General features: G+C 28.5%; 1 protein-coding gene across 3 annotated transcripts in view; it reads right to left on the reverse strand.

Moving 5' to 3' along the window:
* Positions 1 to 19,955, reverse strand: part of LOC130115435 (regulator of G-protein signaling 3-like) — a 458,149-nt gene that overhangs the window by 437,457 nt on the left and 737 nt on the right. The window lies entirely within an intron of this gene.

The raw sequence follows: 19,955 nt of genomic DNA on the forward strand, positions 1-19,955 counted from the left end.
TCATTTTAATATTATAATTATTCAGTTTGGCCAGTTTACTTCCTGCTGTCCATGCAGTTTAATTCATTCCATTTTCTTACTGTGGAAGTTATTTATTTTATTTACCAATTCATGTGGAGTTATTTTAATATGATAATTATTCAGTTTGGTCAGTTTAATTCTTGCTGTCCATGCAGTTTAATTCATTCCATTTCTTATTGTGGAAGTTATTTATTTTTATTTACCAGTTCATGTGGAGTAATTTTAATATTATAATTATTCAGTTTGACCAGTTTACTTCCTGCTGTCCAATTCTGTTTCATTCATTCCATTTTCTTATTGTGGAAGTTATTTATTTTTATTTACCAGTTCATGTGGAGTCATTTCAATATTATAATTATTCAGTTTGGCCAGTTTACTTCCTGCTGTCCATGCAGTTTAATTCATTCCATTTTCTTATTGTGGAAGTTATTTATTTTTATTTACCAGTTCATGTGGATTCATTTTAATATTATAATTATTCAGTTTGGCCAGTTTACTTCCTGCTGTCCATGCAGTTTAATTCATTCCATTTTCTTATTGTGGAAGTTATTTATTTTTATTTACCAGTTCATGTGGAGTCATTTTAATATTATAATTATTCAGTTTGACCAGTTTACTTCCTGCTGTCCATGCAGTTTAATTCATTCCATTTTCTTATTGTGGAAGTTATTTATTTTTATTTATCAGGTCATGTGGAGTCATTTTAATATTATAATTATTCAGTTTGACCAGTTTTCTTCTTGCTGTCCATGCAGTTTAATAATTCCATTTTCTTATTGTGGAAGTTATATATTTTTATTTACCAGTTCATGTGGAGTCATTTTAATATTATAATTATTCAGTTTGACCAGTTTACTTCCTGCTGTCCAAGCAGTTTAATTCATTAATTTACCAATTCATGTGGAGTCATTTCAATATTATAATTAATCAGTTTGACCAGTTTACTTCCTGCTGTCCATGCAGTTTAATTCATTCCATTTTCTTATTGTGGAAGTTATTTATTTTTATTTACCAGTTCATGTGGAGTCATTTTAATATTATAATTATTCAGTTTGACCAGTTTACTTCCTGCTGTCCAATTCTGTTTAATTCATTCCATTTTCTTATTGTGGAAGTTATTTATTTTTATTTACCAATTCATGTGGAGTCATTTTAATATTATAATTATTCAGTTTGGCCAGTTTACTTCCTGCTGTCCATGCAGTTTAATTCATTCCATTTTCTTACTGTGGAAGTTATTTATTTTATTTACCAATTCATGTGGAGTTATTTTAATATGATAATTATTCAGTTTGGTCAGTTTAATTCTTGCTGTCCATGCAGTTTAATTCATTCCATTTCTTATTGTGGAAGTTATTTATTTTTATTTACCAGTTCATGTGGAGTAATTTTAATATTATAATTATTCAGTTTGACGAGTTTACTTCCTGCTGTCCATGCAGTTCAATTCATTCCATTTTCTTATTGTGGAAGTTATTTATTTTTATTTACCAGTTCATGTGGAGTCATTTTAATATTATAATTATTCAGTTTGACCAGTTTACTTCCTGCTGTCCAATTCTGTTTAATTCATTAAATTTTCTTATTGTGGAAGTTATTTATTTTTATTTACCAGTTCATGTGGAGTCATTTTAATATTATAATTATTCAGTTTGACCAGTTTACTTCCTGCTGTCCATGCAGTTTAATTCATTCCATTTTCTTATTGTGGAAGTTATTTATTTTTATTTACCAGTTCATGTGGAGTCATTTTAATATTATAATTATTCAGTTTGACCAGTTTACTTCCTGCTGTCCATGCAGTTTAATTCATTAATTTACCAATTCATGTGGAGTCATTTCAATATTATAATTATTCAGTTTGGCCAGTTTACTTCCTGCTGTCCATGCAGTTTAATTCATTCCATTTTCTTATTGTGGAAGTTATTTATTTTTATTTACCAGTTCATGTGGAGTCATTTTAATATTATAATTATTCAGTTTGGCCAGTTTACTTCCTGCTGTCCATGCAGTTTAATTCATTCCATTTTCTTATTGTGGAAGTTATTTATTTTTATTTACCAGTTCATGTGGAGTCATTTTAATATTATAATTATTCAGTTTGACCAGTTTACTTCCTGCTGTCCATGCAGTTTAATTCATTCCATTTTCTTATTGTGGAAGTTATTTATTTTTATTTACCAGTTCATGTGGAGTCATTTTAATATTATAATTATTCAGTTTGACCAGTTTTCTTCTTGCTGTCCATGCAGTTTAATTCATTCCATTTTCTTATTGTGGAAGTTATTTATTTTTATTTACCAGTTCATGTGGAGTCATTTTAATATTATAATTATTCAGTTTGACCAGTTTACTTCCTGCTGTCCAAGCAGTTTAATTCATTAATTTACCAATTCATGTGGAGTCATTTCAATATTATAATTAATCAGTTTGACCAGTTTACTTCCTGCTGTCCATGCAGTTTAATTCATTCCATTTTCTTATTGTGGAAGTTATTTATTTTTATTTACCAGTTCATGTGGAGTCATTTTAATATTATAATTATTCAGTTTGACCAGTTTACTTCCTGCTTTCCAATTCTGTTTAATTCATTCCATTTTCTTATTGTGGAAGTTATTTATTTTTATTTACCAATTCATGTGGAGTCATTTTAATATTATAATTATTCAGTTTGGCCAGTTTACTTCCTGCTGTCCATGCAGTTTAATTCATTCCATTTTCTTACTGTGGAAGTTATTTATTTTATTTACCAATTCATGTGGAGTTATTTTAATATGATAATTATTCAGTTTGGTCAGTTTAATTCTTGCTGTCCATGCAGTTTAATTCATTCCATTTCTTATTGTGGAAGTTATTTATTTTTATTTACCAGTTCATGTGGAGTCATTTTAATATTATAATTATTCAGTTTGACCAGTTTACTTCCTGCTGTCCATGCAGTTTAATTCATTCCATTTTCTTATTGTGGAAGTTATTTATTTTTATTTACCAGTTCATGTGGAGTCATTTTAATATTATAATTATTCAGTTTGACCAGTTTACTTCCTGCTGTCCATGCAGTTTAATTCATTAATTTACCAATTCATGTGGAGTCATTTCAATATTATAATTATTCAGTTTGGCCAGTTTACTTCCTGCTGTCCATGCAGTTTAATTCATTCCTTTTTCTTATTGTGGAAGTTATTTATTTTTATTTACCAGTTCATGTGGAGTCATTTTAATATTATAATTATTCAGTTTGGCCAGTTTACTTCCTGCTGTCCATGCAGTTTAATTCATTCCATTTTCTTATTGTGGAAGTTATTTATTTTTATTTACCAGTTCATGTGGAGTCATTTTAATATTATAATTATTCAGTTTGACCAGTTTACTTCCTGCTGTCCATGCAGTTTAATTCATTCCATTTTCTTATTGTGGAAGTTATTTATTTTTATTTATCAGTTCATGTGGAGTCATTTTAATATTATAATTATTCAGTTTGACCAGTTTTCTTCTTGCTGTCCATGCAGTTTAATTCATTCCATTTTCTTATTGTGGAAGTTATATATTTTTATTTACCAGTTCATGTGGAGTCATTTTAATATTATAATTATTCAGTTTGACCAGTTTACTTCCTGCTGTCCAAGCAGTTTAATTCATTAATTTACCAATTCATGTGGAGTCATTTCAATATTATAATTAATCAGTTTGACCAGTTTACTTCCTGCTGTCCATGCAGTTTAATTCATTCCATTTTCTTATTGTGGAAGTTATTTATTTTTATTTACCAGTTCATGTGGAGTCATTTTAATATTATAATTATTCAGTTTGACCAGTTTACTTCCTGCTTTCCAATTCTGTTTAATTCATTCCATTTTCTTATTGTGGAAGTTATTTATTTTTATTTACCAATTCATGTGGAGTCATTTTAATATTATAATTATTCAGTTTGGCCAGTTTACTTCCTGCTGTCCATGCAGTTTAATTCATTCCATTTTCTTACTGTGGAAGTTATTTATTTTATTTACCAATTCATGTGGAGTTATTTTAATATGATAATTATTCAGTTTGGTCAGTTTAATTCTTGCTGTCCATGCAGTTTAATTCATTCCATTTCTTATTGTGGAAGTTATTTATTTTTATTTACCAGTTCATGTGGAGTCATTTTAATATTATAATTATTCAGTTTGACCAGTTTACTTCCTGCTGTCCATGCAGTTTAATTCATTCCATTTTCTTATTGTGGAAGTTATTTATTTTTATTTACCAGTTCATGTGGAGTCATTTTAATATTATAATTATTCAGTTTGACCAGTTTACTCCCTGCTGTCCATGCAGTTTAATTCATTAATTTACCAATTCATGTGGAGTCATTTCAATATTATAATTATTCAGTTTGGCCAGTTTACTTCCTGCTGTCCATGCAGTTTAATTCATTCCTTTTTCTTATTGTGGAAGTTATTTATTTTTATTTACCAGTTCATGTGGAGTCATTTTAATATTATAATTATTCAGTTTGGCCAGTTTACTTCCTGCTGTCCATGCAGTTTAATTCATTCCATTTTCTTATTGTGGAAGTTATTTATTTTTATTTACCAGTTCATGTGGAGTCATTTTAATATTATAATTATTCAGTTTGACCAGTTTACTTCCTGCTGTCCATGCAGTTTAATTCATTCCATTTTCTTATTGTGGAAGTTATTTATTTTTATTTATCAGTTCATGTGGAGTCATTTTAATATTATAATTATTCAGTTTGACCAGTTTTCTTCTTGCTGTCCATGCAGTTTAATTCATTCCATTTTCTTATTGTGGAAGTTATATATTTTTATTTACCAGTTCATGTGGAGTCATTTTAATATTATAATTATTCAGTTTGACCAGTTTACTTCCTGCTGTCCAAGCAGTTTAATTCATTAATTTACCAATTCATGTGGAGTCATTTCAATATTATAATTAATCAGTTTGACCAGTTTACTTCCTGCTGTCCATGCAGTTTAATTCATTCCATTTTCTTATTGTGGAAGTTATTTATTTTTATTTACCAGTTCATGTGGAGTCATTTTAATATTATAATTATTGAGTTTGACCAGTTTACTTCCTGCTGTCCAATTCTGTTTAATTCATTCCATTTTCTTATTGTGGAAGTTATTTATTTTTATTTACCAATTCATGTGGAGTCATTTTAATATTATAATTATTCAGTTTGGCCAGTTTACTTCCTGCTGTCCATGCAGTTTAATTCATTCCATTTTCTTACTGTGGAAGTTATTTATTTTATTTACCAATTCATGTGGAGTTATTTTAATATGATAATTATTCAGTTTGGTCAGTTTAATTCTTGCTGTCCATGCAGTTTAATTCATTCCATTTCTTATTGTGGAAGTTATTTATTTTTATTTACCAGTTCATGTGGAGTAATTTTAATATTATAATTATTCAGTTTGACGAGTTTACTTCCTGCTGTCCATGCAGTTCAATTCATTCCATTTTCTTATTGTGGAAGTTATTTATTTTTATTTACCAGTTCATGTGGAGTCATTTTAATATTATAATTATTCAGTTTGACCAGTTTACTTCCTGCTGTCCAATTCTGTTTAATTCATTAAATTTTCTTATTGTGGAAGTTATTTATTTTTATTTACCAATTCATGTGGAGTCATTTTAATATTATAATTATTCAGTTTGGCCAGTTTACTTCCTGCTGTCCATGCAGTTTAATTCATTCCATTTTCTTATTGTGGAAGTTATTTATTTTTATTTACCAGTTCATGTGGAGTCATTTTAATATTATAATTATTCAGTTTGGCCAGTTTACTTCCTGCTGTCCATGCAGTTTAATTCATTCCATTTTCTTATTGTGGAAGTTATTTATTTTTATTTACCAGTTCATGTGGAGTCATTTTAATATTATAATTATTCAGTTTGACCAGTTTACTTCCTGCTGTCCATGCAGTTTAATTCATTCCATTTTCTTATTGTGGAAGTTATTTATTTTTATTTATCAGGTCATGTGGAGTCATTTTAATATTATAATTATTCAGTTTGACCAGTTTTCTTCTTGCTGTCCATGCAGTTTAATTCATTCCATTTTCTTATTGTGGAAGTTATATATTTTTATTTACCAGTTCATGTGGAGTCATTTTAATATTATAATTATTCAGTTTGACCAGTTTACTTCCTGCTGTCCAAGCAGTTTAATTCATTAATTTACCAATTCATGTGGAGTCATTTCAATATTATAATTAATCAGTTTGACCAGTTTACTTCCTGCTGTCCATGCAGTTTAATTCATTCCATTTTCTTATTGTGGAAGTTATTTATTTTTATTTACCAGTTCATGTGGAGTCATTTTAATATTATAATTATTCAGTTTGACCAGTTTACTTCCTGCTGTCCAATTCTGTTTAATTCATTCCATTTTCTTATTGTGGAAGTTATTTATTTTTATTTACCAATTCATGTGGAGTCATTTTAATATTATAATTATTCAGTTTGGCCAGTTTACTTCCTGCTGTCCATGCAGTTTAATTCATTCCATTTTCTTACTGTGGAAGTTATTTATTTTATTTACCAATTCATGTGGAGTTATTTTAATATGATAATTATTCAGTTTGGTCAGTTTAATTCTTGCTGTCCATGCAGTTTAATTCATTCCATTTCTTATTGTGGAAGTTATTTATTTTTATTTACCAGTTCATGTGGAGTAATTTTAATATTATAATTATTCAGTTTGACGAGTTTACTTCCTGCTGTCCATGCAGTTCAATTCATTCCATTTTCTTATTGTGGAAGTTATTTATTTTTATTTACCAGTTCATGTGGAGTCATTTTAATATTATAATTATTCAGTTTGACCAGTTTACTTCCTGCTGTCCAATTCTGTTTAATTCATTAAATTTTCTTATTGTGGAAGTTATTTATTTTTATTTACCAGTTCATGTGGAGTCATTTTAATATTATAATTATTCAGTTTGACCAGTTTACTTCCTGCTGTCCATGCAGTTTAATTCATTCCATTTTCTTATTGTGGAAGTTATTTATTTTTATTTACCAGTTCATGTGGAGTCATTTTAATATTATAATTATTCAGTTTGACCAGTTTACTTCCTGCTGTCCATGCAGTTTAATTCATTAATTTACCAATTCATGTGGAGTCATTTCAATATTATAATTATTCAGTTTGGCCAGTTTACTTCCTGCTGTCCATGCAGTTTAATTCATTCCATTTTCTTATTGTGGAAGTTATTTATTTTTATTTACCAGTTCATGTGGAGTCATTTTAATATTATAATTATTCAGTTTGGCCAGTTTACTTCCTGCTGTCCATGCAGTTTAATTCATTCCATTTTCTTATTGTGGAAGTTATTTATTTTTATTTACCAGTTCATGTGGAGTCATTTTAATATTATAATTATTCAGTTTGACCAGTTTACTTCCTGCTGTCCATGCAGTTTAATTCATTCCATTTTCTTATTGTGGAAGTTATTTATTTTTATTTACCAGTTCATGTGGAGTCATTTTAATATTATAATTATTCAGTTTGACCAGTTTTCTTCTTGCTGTCCATGCAGTTTAATTCATTCCATTTTCTTATTGTGGAAGTTATTTATTTTTATTTACCAGTTCATGTGGAGTCATTTTAATATTATAATTATTCAGTTTGACCAGTTTACTTCCTGCTGTCCAAGCAGTTTAATTCATTAATTTACCAATTCATGTGGAGTCATTTCAATATTATAATTAATCAGTTTGACCAGTTTACTTCCTGCTGTCCATGCAGTTTAATTCATTCCATTTTCTTATTGTGGAAGTTATTTATTTTTATTTACCAGTTCATGTGGAGTCATTTTAATATTATAATTATTCAGTTTGACCAGTTTACTTCCTGCTTTCCAATTCTGTTTAATTCATTCCATTTTCTTATTGTGGAAGTTATTTATTTTTATTTACCAATTCATGTGGAGTCATTTTAATATTATAATTATTCAGTTTGGCCAGTTTACTTCCTGCTGTCCATGCAGTTTAATTCATTCCATTTTCTTACTGTGGAAGTTATTTATTTTATTTACCAATTCATGTGGAGTTATTTTAATATGATAATTATTCAGTTTGGTCAGTTTAATTCTTGCTGTCCATGCAGTTTAATTCATTCCATTTCTTATTGTGGAAGTTATTTATTTTTATTTACCAGTTCATGTGGAGTCATTTCAATATTATAATTATTCAGTTTGGCCAGTTTACTTCCTGCTGTCCATGCAGTTTAATTCATTCCATTTTCTTATTGTGGAAGTTATTTATTTTTATTTACCAGTTCATGTGGAGTCATTTTAATATTATAATTATTCAGTTTGACCAGTTTACTTCCTGCTGTCCATGCAGTTTAATTCATTAATTTACCAATTCATGTGGAGTCATTTCAATATTATAATTATTCAGTTTGGCCAGTTTACTTCCTGCTGTCCATGCAGTTTAATTCATTCCATTTTCTTACTGTGGAAGTTATTTATTTTATTTACCAATTCATGTGGAGTTATTTTAATATGATAATTATTCAGTTTGGTCAGTTTAATTCTTGCTGTCCATGCAGTTTAATTCATTCCATTTCTTATTGTGGAAGTTATTTATTTTTATTTACCAGTTCATGTGGAGTAATTTTAATATTATAATTATTCAGTTTGACGAGTTTACTTCCTGCTGTCCATGCAGTTCAATTCATTCCATTTTCTTATTGTGGAAGTTATTTATTTTTATTTACCAGTTCATGTGGAGTCATTTTAATATTATAATTATTCAGTTTGACCAGTTTACTTCCTGCTTTCCAATTCTGTTTAATTCATTCCATTTTCTTATTGTGGAAGTTATTTATTTTTATTTACCAATTCATGTGGAGTCATTTTAATATTATAATTATTCAGTTTGGCCAGTTTACTTCCTGCTGTCCATGCAGTTTAATTCATTCCATTTTCTTACTGTGGAAGTTATTTATTTTATTTACCAATTCATGTGGAGTTATTTTAATATGATAATTATTCAGTTTGGTCAGTTTAATTCTTGCTGTCCATGCAGTTTAATTCATTCCATTTCTTATTGTGGAAGTTATTTATTTTTATTTACCAGTTCATGTGGAGTCATTTCAATATTATAATTATTCAGTTTGGCCAGTTTACTTCCTGCTGTCCATGCAGTTTAATTCATTCCATTTTCTTATTGTGGAAGTTATTTATTTTTATTTACCAGTTCATGTGGAGTCATTTTAATATTATAATTATTCAGTTTGACCAGTTTACTTCCTGCTGTCCATGCAGTTTAATTCATTAATTTACCAATTCATGTGGAGTCATTTCAATATTATAATTATTCAGTTTGGCCAGTTTACTTCCTGCTGTCCATGCAGTTTAATTCATTCCATTTTCTTATTGTGGAAGTTATTTATTTTTATTTACCAGTTCATGTGGAGTCATTTTAATATTATAATTATTCAGTTTGACCAGTTTACTTCCTGCTGTCCAATTCTGTTTAATTCATTCCATTTTCTTATTGTGGAAGTTATTTATTTTTATTTACCAATTCATGTGGAGTCATTTTAATATTATAATTATTCAGTTTGGCCAGTTTACTTCCTGCTGTCCATGCAGTTTAATTCATTCCATTTTCTTACTGTGGAAGTTATTTATTTTATTTACCAATTCATGTGGAGTTATTTTAATATGATAATTATTCAGTTTGGTCAGTTTAATTCTTGCTGTCCATGCAGTTTAATTCATTCCATTTCTTATTGTGGAAGTTATTTATTTTTATTTACCAGTTCATGTGGAGTAATTTTAATATTATAATTATTCAGTTTGACGAGTTTACTTCCTGCTGTCCATGCAGTTCAATTCATTCCATTTTCTTATTGTGGAAGTTATTTATTTTTATTTACCAGTTCATGTGGAGTCATTTTAATATTATAATTATTCAGTTTGACCAGTTTACTTCCTGCTGTCCAATTCTGTTTAATTCATTAAATTTTCTTATTGTGGAAGTTATTTATTTTTATTTACCAATTCATGTGGAGTCATTTTAATATTATAATTATTCAGTTTGGCCAGTTTACTTCCTGCTGTCCATGCAGTTTAATTCATTCCATTTTCTTACTGTGGAAGTTATTTATTTTATTTACCAATTCATGTGGAGTTATTTTAATATGATAATTATTCAGTTTGGTCAGTTTAATTCTTGCTGTCCATGCAGTTTAATTCATTCCATTTCTTATTGTGGAAGTTATTTATTTTTATTTACCAGTTCATGTGGAGTAATTTTAATATTATAATTATTCAGTTTGACCAGTTTACTTCCTGCTGTCCATGCAGTTCAATTCATTCCATTTTCTTATTGTGGAAGTTATTTATTTTTATTTACCAGTTCATGAGGAGTCATTTTAATATTATAATTATTCAGTTTGTCCAGTTTACTTCCTGCTGTCCAATTCTGTTTAATTCATTAAATTTTCTTATTTTGGAAGTTATTTATTTTTATTTACCAGTTCATGTGGAGTCATTTTAATATTATAATTATTCAGTTTGACCAGTTTACTTCCTGCTGTCCATGCAGTTAATTTCATTCCATTTTCTTACTGTGGAAGTTATTCATTTTATTTACCAGTTCATGTGGAGCCATTTTAATATTATAATTATTCAGTTTGACCAGTTTACTTCCTGCTGTCCATGCAGTTTAATTCATTCCATTTTCTTACTGTGGAAGTTATTCATTTTATTTACCAATTCATGTGGAGTCATTTTAATATTATAATTATTCAATTTGACCAGTTTACTTCCTGCTGTCCATGCAGTTTAATTCATTAAATTTTCTTATTGTGGAAGTTATTTATTTATATTTACCAATTCATGTGGAGTCATTTTAATATTATAATTATTCAGTTTGGTCAGTTTACTTCTTGCTGTCCATGCAGTTTAATTCATTCCATTTTCTTATTGTGGAAGTTATTTATTTTTATTTACCAATTCATGTGGAGTCATTTTAATATTATAATTATTCAGTTTGACCAGTTTACTTCCTGCTGTCCAATTCTGTTTCATTCATTCCATTTTCTTATTGTGGAAGTTATTTATTTTTATTTACCAGTTCATGTGGAGTCATTTTAATATTATAATTATTCAGTTTGACCAGTTTACTTCCTGCTGTCCATGCAGTTTAATTCATTCCATTTTCTTATTGTGGAAGTTATTTATTTTTATTTACCAGTTCATGTGGAGTCATTTAATATTATAATTATTCAGTTTGACCAGTTTACTTCCTGCTGTCCATGCAGTTTAATTCATTAATTTACCAATTCATGTGGAGTCATTTCAATATTATAATTATTCAGTTTGGCCAGTTTACTTCCTGCTGTCCATGCAGTTTAATTCATTCCATTTTCTTATTGTGGAAGTTATTTATTTTTATTTACCAGTTCATGTGGAGTCATTTTAATATTATAATTATTCAGTTTGGCCAGTTTACTTCCTGCTGTCCATGCAGTTTAATTCATTCCATTTTCTTATTGTGGAAGTTATTTATTTTTATTTACCAGTTCATGTGGAGTCATTTTAATAATATAATTATTCAGTTTGACCAGTTTACTTCCTGCTGTACATGCAGTTTAATTCATTCCATTTTCTTATTGTGGAAGTTATTTATTTTTATTTACCAGTTCATGTGGAGTCATTTTAATATTATAATTATTCAGTTTGACCAGTTTACTTCCTGCTGTCCATGCAGTTTAATTCATTCCATTTGCTTATTGTGGAAGTTATTTATTTTTATTTACCATTTCATGTGGCGTCATTTTAATATTATAATTATTCAGTTTGACCAGTTTACTTCTTGCTGTCCATGCAGTTTAATTCATTCCATTTTCTTATTGTGGAAGTTATTTATTTTTATTTACCAATTCATGTGGAGTCATTTTAATATTATAATTATTCAGTTTGACTAGTTTACTTCCTGCTTTCCAATTCTGTTTAATTCATTCCATTTTCTTATTGTGGAAGTTATTTATTTTTATTTACCAGTTCATGTGGAGTCATTTTAATATTATAATTATTCAGTTTGACCAGTTTACTTCTTGCTGTCCATGCAGTTTAATTCATTCCATTTTCTTATTGTGGAAGTTATTTATTTTTATTTACCAATTCATGTGGATTAATTTTAATATTATAATTATTCAGTTTGACCAGTTTACTTCCTGCTGTCCATGCAGTTTAATTCATTCCATTTTCTTATTGTGGAAGTTATTTATTTTTATTTACCAGTTCATGTGGAGTCATTTTAATATTATAATTATTCAGTTTGGTCAGTTTACTTCCTGCTGTCCATGCAGTTTAATTCATTCCATTTTCTTATTGTGGAAGTTATTTATTTTTATTTACCAGTTCATGTGGAGTCATTTTAATATTATAATTATTCAGTTTGACCAGTTTACTTCCTGCTGTCCATGCAGTTTAATTCATTCCATTTTCTTATTGTGGAAGTTATTTATTTTTATTTACCAGTTCATGTGGAGTCATTTTAATAATATAATTATTCAGTTTGACCAGTTTACTTCGTGCTGTACATGCAGTTTAATTCATTCCATTTTCTTATTGTGGAAGTTATTTATTTTTATTTACCAGTTCATGTGGAGTCATTTTAATATTATAATTATTCAGTTTGACCAGTTTACTTCCTGCTGTCCATGCAGTTTAATTCATTCCATTTGCTTATTGTGGAAGTTATTTATTTTTATTTACCATTTCATGTTGCGTCATTTTAATATTATAATTATTCAGTTTGACCAGTTTACTTTCTGCTTTCCAATTCTGTTTAATTCATTCCATTTTCTTATTGTGGAAGTTATTTATTTTTATTTACCAGTTCATGTGGAGTCATTTTAATATTATAATTATTCAGTTTGACCAGTTTACTTCCTGCTGTCCATGCAGTTTAATTCATTAATTTACCAATTCATGTGGAGTCATTTCAATATTATAATTATTCAGTTTGACCAGTTTACTTCTTGCTGTCCATGCAGTTTAATTCATTCCATTTTCTTATTGTGGAAGTTATTTATTTTTATTTACCAATTCATGTGGAGTCATTTTAATATTATAATTATTCAGTTTGACCAGTTTACTTCCTGCTTTCCAATTCTGTTTAATTCATTCCATTTTCTTATTGTGGAAGTTATTTATTTTTATTTACCAGTTCATGTGGAGTCATTTTAATATTATAATTATTCAGTTTGACCAGTTTACTTCCTGCTGTCCATGCAGTTTAATTCATTCCATTTTCTTATTGTGGAAGTTATTTATTTTTATTTACCAGTTCATGTGGAGTCATTTTAAATATATAATTATTCAGTTTGACCAGTTTACTTCTTGCTGTCCATGCAGTTTAATTCATTCCATTTTCTTATTGTGGAAGTTATTTATTTTTATTTACCAGTTCATGTGGAGTCATTTTAATATTATAATTATTCAGTTTGACCAGTTTACTTCTTGCTGTCCATTCAGCTTAATTCATTCCATTTTCTTATTGTGGAAGTTATTTATTTTTATTTACCAGTTCATGTGGAGTCATTTTAATATTATAATTATTCAGTTTGACCAGTTTACTTCCTGCTGTCCATGCAGTTTAATTCATTCCATTTTCTTATTGTGGAAGTTATTTATTTTTATTTACCAGTTCATGTGGAGTCATTTTAATATTATAATTATTCAGTTTGACCAGTTTACTTCCTGCTGTCCATGCAGTTTAATTCATTCCATTTTCTTATTGTGGAAGTTATTTATTTTTATTTACCAGTTCATGTGGAGTCATTTTAATATTATAATTATTCAGTTTGACCAGTTTACTTCCTGCTGTCCATGCAGTTTAATTCATTAATTTACCAATTCATGTGGAGTCATTTCAATATTATAATTATTCAGTTTGGCCAGTTTACTTCCTGCTGTCCATGCAGTTTAATTCATTCCATTTTCTTATTGTGGAAGTTATTTATTTTTATTTACCAGTTCATGTGGAGTCATTTTAATATTATAATTATTCAGTTTGACCAGTTTACTTCCTGCTGTCCAATTCTGTATAATTCATTCCATTTTCTTATTGTGGAAGTTATTTATTTTTATTTACCAGTTCATGTGGAGTCATTTTAATATTATAATTATTCAGTTTGACCAGTTTACTTCCTGCTGTCCATGCAGTTTAATTCATTAAATTTTCTTATTGTGGAAGTTATTTATTTTTATTTACCAGTTCATGTGGAGTCATTTTAATATTATAATTATTCAGTTTGACCAGTTTACTTCCTGCTGTCCATGCAGTTTATTTCATTCCATTTTATTATTTTGGAAGTTATTTATTTTTATTTACCAGTTCATGTGGAGTCATTTTAATATTATAATTATTCAGTTTGACCAGTTTACTTCCTGCTGTCCATGCAGTTTAATTCATTCCATTTTCTTATCGTGGAAGTTATTTATTTTTATTTACCAGTTCATGTGGAGTCATTTTAAATATATAATTATTCAGTTTGACCAGTTTACTTCTTGCTGTCCATGCAGTTTAATTCATTCCATTTTCTTATTGTGGAAGTTATTTATTTTTATTTACCAGTTCATGTGGAGTCATTTTAATATTAAAATTATTCAGTTTGACCAGTTTACTTCTTGCTGTCCATTCAGTTTAATTCATTCCATTTTCTTATTGTGGAAGTTATTTATTTTTATTTACCAGTTCATGTGGAGTCATTTTAATATTATAATTATTCAGTTTGACCAGTTTACTTCCTGCTGTCCAATTCTGTATAATTCATTCCATTTTCTTATTGTGGAAGTTATTTATTTTTATTTACCAGTTCATGTGGAGTCATTTTAATATTATAATTATTCAGTTTGACCAGTTTACTTCTTGCTGTCCATGCAGTTTAATTCATTCCATTTTCTTATTGTGGAAGTTATTTATTTTTATTTACCAATTCATGTGGATTAATTTTAATATTATAATTATTCAGTTTGACCAGTTTACTTCCTGCTGTCCATGCAGTTTAATTCATTCCATTTTCTTATTGTGGAAGTTATTTATTTTTATTTACCAGTTCATGTGGAGTCATTTTAATATTATAATTATTCAGTTTGGTCAGTTTACTTCCTGCTGTCCATGCAGTTTAATTCATTCCATTTTCTTATTGTGGAAGTTATTTATTTTTATTTACCAGTTCATGTGGAGTCATTTTAATATTATAATTATTCAGTTTGACCAGTTTACTTCCTGCTGTCCATGCAGTTTAATTCATTCCATTTTCTTATTGTGGAAGTTATTTATTTTTATTTACCAGTTCATGTGGAGTCATTTTAATAATATAATTATTCAGTTTGACCAGTTTACTTCCTGCTGTACATGCAGTTTAATTCATTCCATTTTCTTATTGTGGAAGTTATTTATTTTTATTTACCAGTTCATGTGGAGTCATTTTAATATTATAATTATTCAGTTTGACCAGTTTACTTCCTGCTGTCCATGCAGTTTAATTCATTCCATTTGCTTATTGTGGAAGTTATTTATTTTTATTTACCATTTCATGTGGCGTCATTTTAATATTATAATTATTCAGTTTGACCAGTTTACTTCTTGCTGTCCATGCAGTTTAATTCATTCCATTTTCTTATTGTGGAAGTTATTTATTTTTATTTACCAATTCATGTGGAGTCATTTTAATATTATAATTATTCAGTTTGACCAGTTTACTTCCTGCTTTCCAATTCTGTTTAATTCATTCCATTTTCTTATTGTGGAAGTTATTTATTTTTATTTACCAGTTCATGTGGAGTCATTTTAATATTATAATTATTCAGTTTGACCAGTTTACTTCCTGCTGTCCATGCAGTTTAATTCATTCCATTTTCTTATTGTGGAAGTTATTTATTTTTATTTACCAATTCATGTGGAGTCATTTTAATATTAAAATTATTCAGTTTGACCAGTTTACTTCCTGCTGTCCATGCAGTTTAATTCATTAAATTTTCTTATTGTGGAAGTTATTTATTTTTATTTACCAGTTCATGTGGAGTCATTTTAATATTATAATTATTCAGTTTGACCAGTTTACTTCCTGCTGTCCATGCAGTTTATTTCATTCCATTTTATTATTTTGGAAGTTATTTATTTTTATTTACCAGTTCATGTGGAGTCATTTTAATATTATAATTATTCAGTTTGACCAGTTTACTTCCTGCTGTCCATGCAGTTTAATTCATTCCATTTTCTTATTGTGGAAGTTATTTATTTTTATTTACCAGTTCATGTGGAGTCATTTTAATATTATAATTATTCAGTTTGACCAGTTTACTTCCTGCTGTCCATGCAGTTTAATTCATTAATTTACCAATTCATGTGGAGTCATTTCAATATTATAATTATTCAGATTGGCCAGTTTACTTCCTGCTGTCCATGCAGTTTAATTCATTCCATTTTCTTATTGTGGAAGTTATTTATTTTTATTTACCAGTTCATGTGGAGTCATTTTAATATTATAATTATTCAGTTTGACCAGTTTACTTCCTGCTGTCCAATTCTGTATAATTCATTCCATTTTCTTATTGTGGAAGTTTTTTATTTTTATTTACCAGTTCATGTGGAGTCATTTTAATATTATAATTATTCAGTTTGACCAGTTTACTTCCTGCTGTCCATGCAGTTTAATTCATTAAATTTTCTTATTGTGGAAGTTATTTATTTTTATTTACCAGTTCATGTGGAGTTATTTTAATATTATAATTATTCAGTTTGACCAGTTTACTTCCTGCTGTCCATGCAGTTTATTTCATTCCATTTTATTATTTTGGAAGTTATTTATTTTTATTTACCAGTTCATGTGGAGTCATTTTAATATTATAATTATTCAGTTTGACCAGTTTACTTCCTGCTGTCCATGCAGTTTAATTCATTCCATTTTCTTATTGTGGAAGTTATTTATTTTTATTTACCAGTTCATGTGGAGTCATTTTAATATTATAATTATTCAGTTTGACCAGTTTACTTCCTGCTGTCCATGCAGTTTAATTCATTAATTTACCAATTCATGTGGAGTCATTTCAATATTATAATTATTCAGTTTGGCCAGTTTACTTCCTGCTGTCCATGCAGTTTAATTCATTCCATTTTCTTATTGTGGAAGTTATTTATTTTTATTTACCAGTTCATGTGGAGTCATTTTAATATTATAATTATTCAGTTTGACCAGTTTACTTCCTGCTGTCCAATTCTGTATAATTCATTCCATTTTCTTATTGTGGAAGTTATTTATTTTTATTTACCAGTTCATGTGGAGTCATTTTAATATTATAATTATTCAGTTTGACCAGTTTACTTCCTGCTGTCCATGCAGTTTAATTCATTAAATTTTCTTATTGTGGAAGTTATTTATTTTTATTTACCAGTTCATGTGGAGTCATTTTAATATTATAATTATTCAGTTTGACCAGTTTACTTCCTGCTGTCCATGCAGTTTATTTCATTCCATTTTATTATTTTGGAAGTTATTTATTTTTATTTACCAGTTCATGTGGAGTCATTTTAATATTATAATTATTCAGTTTGACCAGTTTACTTCCTGCTGTCCATGCAGTTTAATTCATTCCATTTTCTTATTGTGGAAGTTATTTATTTTTATTTACCAGTTCATGTGGAGTCATTTTAAATATTTAATTATTCGGTTTGACCAGTTTACTTCTTGCTGTCCATGCAGTTTAATTCATTCCATTTTCTTATTGTGGAAGTTATTTATTTTTATTTACCAGTTCATGTGGAGTCATTTTAATATTATAATTATTCAGTTTGACCAGTTTACTTCTTGCTGTCCATTCAGTTTAATTCATTCCATTTTCTTATTGTGGAAGTTATTTATTTTTATTTACCAGTTCATGTGGAGTCATTTTAATATTATAATTATTCAGTTTGATCAGTTTACTTCCTGCTGTCCATGCAGTTTAATTCATTAATTTACCAATTCATGTGGAGTCATTTCAATATTATAATTATTCAGTTTGGCCAGTTTACTTCCTGCTGTCCATGCAGTTTAATTCATTCCATTTTCTTATTGTGGAAGTTATTTATTTTTATTTACCAGTTCATGTGGAGTCATTTTAATATTATAATTATTCAGTTTGACCAGTTTACTTCCTGCTGTCCAATTCTGTATAATTCATTCCATTTTCTTATTGTGGAAGTTATTTATTTTTATTTACCAGTTCATGTGGAGTCATTTTAATATTATAATTATTCAGTTTGACCAGTTTACTTCCTGCTGTCCATGCAGTTTAATTCATTAAATTTTCTTATTGTGGAAGTTATTTATTTTTATTTACCAGTTCATGTGGAGTCATTTTAATATTATAATTATTCAGTTTGACCAGTTTACTTCCTGCTGTCCATGCAGTTTATTTCATTCCATTTTATTATTTTGGAAGTTATTTATTTTTATTTACCAGTTCATGTGGAGTCATTTTAATATTATAATTATTCAGTTTGACCAGTTTACTTCCTGCTGTCCATGCAGTTTAATTCATTCCATTTTCTTATTGTGGAAGTTATTTATTTTTATTTACCAGTTCATGTGGAGTCATTTTAAATATATAATTATTCAGTTTGACCAGTTTACTTCCTTCTGTCCATGCAGTTTAATTCGTTAAATTTTCTTTTTGTTGAAGTTATTTATTTTTATTTACCAATTCATGTGGAGTCATTTTAATATTATAATTATTCAGTTTGACCAGTTTACTTCCTGCTGTCCATGCAGTTTAATTCATTCCATTTTCTTACTGTGGAAGTTATTTCTTTTATTTACCAATTCATGTGGAGTCATTTTAATATTATAATTATTCAGTTTGACCAGTTTACTTCCTGCTGCTGTCCATGCAGTTTAATTCATTCCATTTTCTTATTGTGGAAGTTATTTATTTTTATTTACCAATTCATGTGGAGTCATTTTAATATTATAATTATTCAGTTTGACCAGTTTACTTCCTGCTGTCCATGCAGTTAAATTCATTCCATTTTCTTATTGTGGAAGTTATTTATTTTTATTTACCAGTTCATGTGGAGTCATTTTAATATTATAATTATTCAGTTTGACCAGTTTACTTCCTGCTGTCCATGCAGTTTAATTCATTCCATTTTCTTATTGTGGAAGATATTTATTTTTCTTTTAAAAATAAATCCACTGAGATTGTTATGTGGCGTCTTGAAAACCATGCACTCTTGTTTTTTTTTTCAAATATTTTCTGGTTTACACAAGATTCGAGCTAACGTGTTCATTTAAAGGCTGCTTTGTGTTGGGTTTATGCTGCTGTACATTTTGTCACAATTTTTTTTACATTTACTACAACTGAATATCGGCCCCGAATATCGGCCCCGAATATCATCTTTCAGCCTCCATAACTTACCAATAATCAGAATCGGCCTTGAAAAAAACCGTATTGATCCACCCCTACACAACACACACATGAACACCACACAACACTCACATGAACACCACACAACACACTCATGGACACCACACATCACACACATGAGCACCACACAACACACACATGAACACTACACAACACAGACATGGACACCAACCAACACACACATGAACACCACACAACACACACATGAGCACCACACAACTCACACATGAACACCACACAACACACACATGAGCATCACAGAACACACACATGGACACCAACCAACACATACATGAGCACCACATAACACACACACACGAACGCCACACAACACACACATGAACACCAACCAGCACACACATGAAGACACACAGAAGGTGTACAGTGTACAGGAAATTAACGTATTATTCAACATTTATCCTTCAGTCAGGCTTCTGTCAGTCTCTTCCCTAAAGAGCCTCACACACACACACACACACACAC

Source organism: Lampris incognitus, chromosome 1, assembly GCF_029633865.1.
Source record: "Lampris incognitus isolate fLamInc1 chromosome 1, fLamInc1.hap2, whole genome shotgun sequence".
In the NCBI taxonomy this organism is placed as follows: domain Eukaryota; kingdom Metazoa; phylum Chordata; class Actinopteri; order Lampriformes; family Lampridae; genus Lampris; species Lampris incognitus.